Source organism: Myotis davidii, unplaced genomic scaffold (assembly GCF_000327345.1).
Source record: "Myotis davidii unplaced genomic scaffold, ASM32734v1 scaffold139, whole genome shotgun sequence".
Classification (NCBI taxonomy): domain Eukaryota; kingdom Metazoa; phylum Chordata; class Mammalia; order Chiroptera; family Vespertilionidae; genus Myotis; species Myotis davidii.
The window spans coordinates 390,338-396,589 of NW_006290686.1; the positions used below are offsets into that span (position 1 = coordinate 390,338).

At 46.6% G+C, this 6,252-nt stretch overlaps 1 protein-coding gene across 9 annotated transcripts in view; it reads left to right on the plus strand.

The window, feature by feature from the left end:
• Positions 1–5,607: 5,607 nt before the first annotated feature.
• The window catches only part of EMSY (EMSY, BRCA2-interacting transcriptional repressor), an 82,398-nt gene continuing 81,753 nt past the window's right edge, over positions 5,608–6,252 (plus strand). For 5 of the 9 annotated variants that reach the window (XM_006763823.2, XM_006763829.2, XM_006763828.2 and 2 more), the window contains exon 1: positions 5,610–5,694. The gene's annotated coding sequence lies outside the window, so the exon portion shown is untranslated. Of the gene's footprint in view, positions 5,695–6,252 lie in introns of all 9 variants that reach the window. The other 4 variants (XM_006763825.2, XM_006763830.2, XM_006763831.2 and 1 more) reach the window with 3 other exon arrangements.

The window sequence follows — 6,252 nt, forward strand, 5'->3', positions numbered from 1 at the left end:
ATATTTTATTGATTTTTTACAGAGAGGAAGAGAGAGGGATAGAGAGTTAGAAACATCAATGAGAGAGAAACATTGATCAGCTGCCTCCTGCACATCCCCTGACTGGGGATATGCCCGCAACCAAGGTAGATGTCCTTGACTGGAATCGAACCTGGGACCCTTCAGTCTCCAGGCCGACGCTCTATCCAGTGAGCCAAACCGGCTAGGGCTAGATTTACTTTTTTATACACACAAATATAAAACCCGATTTTGTGTACACACACACACACACACTGCAACAGTGTAGCTTCTATATGCTCTCTCAGATCACTCACTTTGAAGGAAGTCAGCTACCCGGTAGTAGTGAATATGCTCAGGCAGCCTTACAGGGAGATCCACATAGTCAGAAACAGATCTCTTGCCTCACTAACTTGCCAACCATGTGAGTGAGCTACCTTGGAAGCTGACCCTCCAGCCCCAGCCAGCCTTTAGACTGCAGCCCCCACTTACATTGTGACAGCAACCTCTTAAAGATCCCAAGCCAGAATCACCCAACCAAGCCCCTCTTGATTCCAACAGAAACTGCAAAAACTGTATGAAACATTTCATTGTTCTTTTAAGCCACTATGGTTTGGAATAATTTATTATATAATAATAGTTAACTAATAGATATATCAACATGGGAAGGGACGTAGGAGAGAAACTGATCCAAGGTTGAGGACTGTTTTAGGGTCTATGTGGAAGAACAGAGGTGGTTGAATGAATTTGAAAGTGCTGATGAGACCGAGTTTGAATTAAATAATAGGGTTCAGAGTAGAACGTAAAGTAAAGCCGGGGAGGGCAACAGACCTGGAACTGAGACTGTAAATTTCAACTGCAGATTTCACTGAAGTTGAAGAGCAGGTTTGGTGAGGGTAAAGGAGTAAGAAATCCGGAATAAAAGAAAATTTTGTTTAGAATGTGGAATACCTTGGTTATTGGTTTCAGAGGTGGAACAGTTCTGGAGAAAAAATACAGGAGATAGTCACATAAGTGGATCCTTGAATGGCAGTGCTGGGGAAAGGTTTATACACCTCCTTTGAGTAGACAGGCAGAGAGGAGAATGGGGAAACCTAAGCTGATGACAGCAGACTGTTAAAAAACTTTCTCCCTAAGATCCCTTCATCTCTAGTGATGGAATGAAGGTTGAATGAAGTTTGCATGGTTTGATGGTGAAAGCCCCAATGCAGTGATAGCTGGCCTGGAAGTTGCACTGACAAGTTAGGAGAATGCCAGCCTTACCTTTTGGCTCATGATATTGAAGATGGGGGGAGAAAAATTCTCTGCATTGGCATCAGTTTGCTTATAAAAACGCTGGAACTTTATTCTGTTGGCAACTGGGAGCCACTGGAAAGTTTTATGCAAGAGAGTGACATGATGAGCTTTGAATTTTAGAAAGCTCACCTGACAGCACTGTAGTATGGTGGATGCACTGCACAAGGAGTACAGAGATTCCTTTGGGAGAAAGGGTTGGTAAAAAGGTCCATTCCACATAGGTGATGAGGTCTTATCATTAGCTCACCAAAACAATGAGGTCAGCTGTGTAGGAAGTAGAGACTACAGTGAAGGAAAGGAGTAAAGGCAGTGGACAGACTTTCACCTTCTTTCTGAAGCTGTTCTAGCACATCTGATCCTGCATTGTTCAAAGCACTTCTGATCCTCCATTGAACCTAGGTATGTAATTGCCAGTTATCCCCAGTTTACTTCCTTCTTTCTCTTCTGTCCCCCAAATCCACTCATCTTGCTCTATTTAATATTCTACTTGTTTATTTTATTACTTTTAAGAAATATTTTTATTGATTTCAGAGAGGAAGAGAGAGGGAGAGATAGAAACATCAATGATGAGAGAGAATCATTTATTGGCTGCCTCCAATACACCCTCTAGTGGGGACTGAGCCCACAATCCAGGCCTATACCCTGACTGGGAATCAAACCGTTACCTCCTGGTTCATAGATCAGTGCTCAACCACTGAGCCGTGCTGGCCTGGCTCTATTTGTTTTGTTTTTTTAACATTTTTTTTTGGTCTTGCTATTCCCATTTTTAGTACACACCTTGGCTAAACCAGTGTGGTAATAAAACTTTCTGAAGGTAAAAATCTAAGGGCAGTGTGGTACAGTGAAATGTGCAGCATCCTGTAACTTGAATGGGCTGGTTTCTAGTCCTAGGCCTGCCGTGAAATTCCCGTATGATTTTGGTTAACCCATTTGACTTCTTTGGAACTCAGTTTTTTAAATTTAGAAAATAAATCTCTAAGGCAGTGATGGCGAACCTTTTGAGCTTGGCATGTCAGCATTTTGAAAAAACCCTAATTTAACTCTGGTGCCATGTCACATATAGAAATTTTTTGATATTTGCAACATAGTAAAACAAAGATTTATATTTTGATATTTATTTTATATATTTAAATGTCATTTAGCAAAGAAAAATCAACCAAAAAAATGAGTTCGCATGTCACCTCTGACACGCGTGTCATAGGTTCGCCATCACTGCTCTAAGGTGTTATCCATTTCGATTTGCATACCTGTACAATACTATAGGTTAACATATTTTCATGACAACAGTGAAATTACCTTGTTAATGTAGCACTACAAAATTAGAATGGTGCATACACATTTTGAAGAAGCCTGTTTTAAGAAACCTGCTTAATAAATAGAGTAATAAAGTTTGAACAGGTATTGTACTCCCACACATTTTCCCAGACTAGAATAGTTATGTTTAATAGGATAAGTCCTACTTTTCCTCCTTTGGAAGTGGAGGGTGGCTCTCATTTGTGTTACCACACATCTCCTGAAGTAAAAGTGCCTTCGCTTGAAGTCACGGCTCTGCTACTTAACAGCTTGTTATCTTGGGCAAATAACTTAACCTCTATGTTTCTTCATCCATAAAATGGGGGTAATACTGTATCTCATATTGTGCAGATTAAACAAGTCAATATATGCAATAGCATTTGGAATAGAGAAGGCCCTGGATAAGTATTAGCTATTATTCTTGTGCTGGGCACTAGTGTGCATAGATATGGTCTCTCTCCTTAAATCATTCAAATGACTGTAACTCAATATTTTGAGTTCTGTAACAAGATGTGTAGTAAGTGATATAGGAGCAGAGGTGGGAATGCCTGTCTCATCCTTGAAAGGTAGGGGCAGGATTAGCTTCTCGAGGGTGACGTTTGATCCTTAAGGAAGATAACTTAATTTGGGAAATACGGAGCAGCCAGGGCAGCGTTGGGAAGGCCATGGCTACAAAAGACAAATATGGCTAGGAGAGGGAGGCTAAGTGGTAGATTATAGGTACTTGATGCCGGAGCATCAACATTGCTTGAAAGCTTGTTAGAAATATAGGATCTTAGGCTCTATCCAGACCCACTCAATCTAAATTTGCGTTTTAGCAAGATCCTCAAATGGTTCCTGTTGAACATTAAGGTTTGAGAACCACTGGTCTAGAGCAGGTTCTGGAGCCAAGCTTCTGAGGTTTAAATCCTGACTTTCCCCTCTACTTACCATGGGGGACTTTAGACAAGCTATTTCATCTACCTATGCCTCCATTTCCTCCTTCAAAGTTCCTACCTCATAAAATTAAGGACTAAATGAATTAAAGAACATGTGAAATGTTTAGGACAGTCCTGGAAGCTCATCAGCTATAATTCTTGACTAATAGGCTACTTATCATGGTCAGGGTTGATTTGATAAGCAGCCTGTCTTTCCCTTTCTCCTCCAGCTCCGGTCACCTTGACGTTGGTTGTAGAGGAAGACACCTGGCAACCAGAAGACCTGGGGTTATAAAGCCCAGCCCCCTTCAAATCCCAGCTTTGTGACACTGGGTACGTTCTGGAATATCTGCATTCTTCTGATTCATGGTAGGGAGGAATCTTAATTATACCTGCCTCACTGAGATGCTGTGAGGCTCAATTCAAAGAATGTACTTTAAACCGAAAAACCCATGAAGGTTTCATTCATCACCTTTCCAAGAGTCTTACGGAATTGGACTGGAAACAGGTGGTCCTCTCAAATGAGTGGGAAATAGATGGAAGAGGACGCATTGAAAGATCAGAGGGAAAGGGGGGGAGCTGGGGACTGCGTGTCCCACTTGACTTCCTGCAGGGCAGGCGTGGGTTTTATGGTAACCATTTTCCTGGACCGCAGGGCATTTGCAGCTAACGGAAAATAGGACACTTAAATGGGGTTCCTTGTTCTCTTTCTAACCTACAGCACCATTCAAGAACATGAACAGCCCTGGCCGGTTTGGCTCAGTGGATAGAGCGTCAGCCTGCGGACTGAAAGGTCCCATGTTCAATTCCGGTCAAGGGCACATGCCCGGGTTGTGGGCTCGATCCCAAAGGGGGAATGTCAGGAGGCGGCCGATCTATGATTCTCTCTCATCATGGATGTTTCTATCTCTCTCTCCCTCTTCCTTCCTCTCTGAAATCAATTAAAAATATATATATATAGAACATGAACAGTCTCACACATGTGCATAGTGTCCACAATTTACAAATTAACTGTTTTTCTCCGTGTTATATCACAACATCCCCGCAGGGTAGTACTGACCCCATTTTTTTTTTCAAGGAAACTGTTAATATCAGAAAGCATATTAAAAACCTCTTTGACTTGAGCATTTTGTTTTGTTGTTGTTACCAGTTCCTATGTTTCCACAAGTAGAAAATGTAAGAGGGAGGGCAATCACAACATTTGACGGAATCTTCAATACCAGGGACTGACTTTGATTTTTATGGCCGCGAATCATCGGATACTGGGCCTCTTTTCTTGTCTGTAAAACAGGGACAACGACACCTTCTTCACAAAACTGTCCTGTAAGAACAAAAGCTAAAGGGTGAACCTACCAGCTCATCGGGCCTCAAATAAACCCCGTCTCCTTCTCGCCTCTGACAGATACGGCACGAGACAGCACTATCACTCCCACTGCACAGGCGGAGAAACCCGAATTCCAGGACGCTTAGGGTCCCCTTCTCCGCAACTCTGTAACCCCCTGAACAGGTACAAGCCACCTGTGCGGTCCACTACATCGATACATCGATTCTCCTAGCGCAGGTTAACTCTCGCGAGTTGCGTCGGGGGAGGGGGCAGGGTTAGAAGCAGCTGATAATTGCTCCCATGAATCTGATCCTAATCCTCCACGTCACTTCAGGGACGTCGCTGCTCCCCTTCCCAGTCCTAACCTCGCTTGGAGTAAAGGTCGCGGACCTACCACGATTCCAACTACCTACACCATTTTGGCCGCTACGTGTGACGCAGCACGTAGCAGAGAGCGCAGCTGATTGGCTGGGAGATGGCAGCCGGAGGCCAGGCGCGCGAAGCCGGAGCGGAGGGGATGGAGGAGAAGCCAAGGAAACTACAATCCCAGTCCCCCTTGCGCGTGCGGCAGCCGACCGAAGAGTTTGGGTTCGGACCACAACTCCCAACGCCCCTCGCGATGTCTCTCGTTTCCTTTCAAAACGCGGAGGAAAAGAGGAACAGGGAGAAAGGAGGCTTTCTGCGGGCTTTTCTTCCAAAGGCGGGAAAGGCGAACTACATTTCCCGACCGGCAGCGCGCAGCTGCGCCTGCGCCCTGATACCTGTCGCCATCTTGCCCCTTCTGAGGCACCGCAAACAAACCCAATTCCTGGTGTCCCCTAGTCGTGGCGGAGGAGCCTTTTAGATGAGCCCCGAAAGGCCGGGCAGGTGGGTGACTCTCAGACAGGGTGCCGGGAAGAGCTGGCAGATTAGCCAGGCTGGAGGAGCCCTGGGCTGAGCAGGCAGAGCCCGGCTTGGGGCGCCCAGCCCCATCCTCCGTTGTCTCCTAACGGGATCGTTGGGTTCCCGAGGTGGGCTGAGGGGGGACTCTGGCAGGCCTCGTGCTGGGGGATCTGGGGTTCCAGCCCAGGGAGCCTCCTGGTGAGTCTCGGTCATCTGCCTGGCTGTCCACGCGCCTCCTCTCTCTCCGTTGTCCTCTCCGCAGAGGAGGGAGCGAAGCGCTGAGGTTGGCCGGGGCCCCTGACAGCGCTGCTGGCCCCGAAGGGCTTGGGTCGCGGGCTCGGTAGCGGGGTCGGCGCCGCCCGGACGCGGTGCGGAGGGTGGGCTGGCCTCGCTGGTGGCGCTGCGAGAGCGCCTGTGTGGGGAGGGGGCGGGGCGGGCTTGTCTCCTTGACACTTGAGTCGGGGAAGGATTGTACGAGATCCTGGTTCCGGGATCCGGCTCCGGCCACCGCTGCCCAGGGTTCCAGCGCGACTCGGCCCCGCG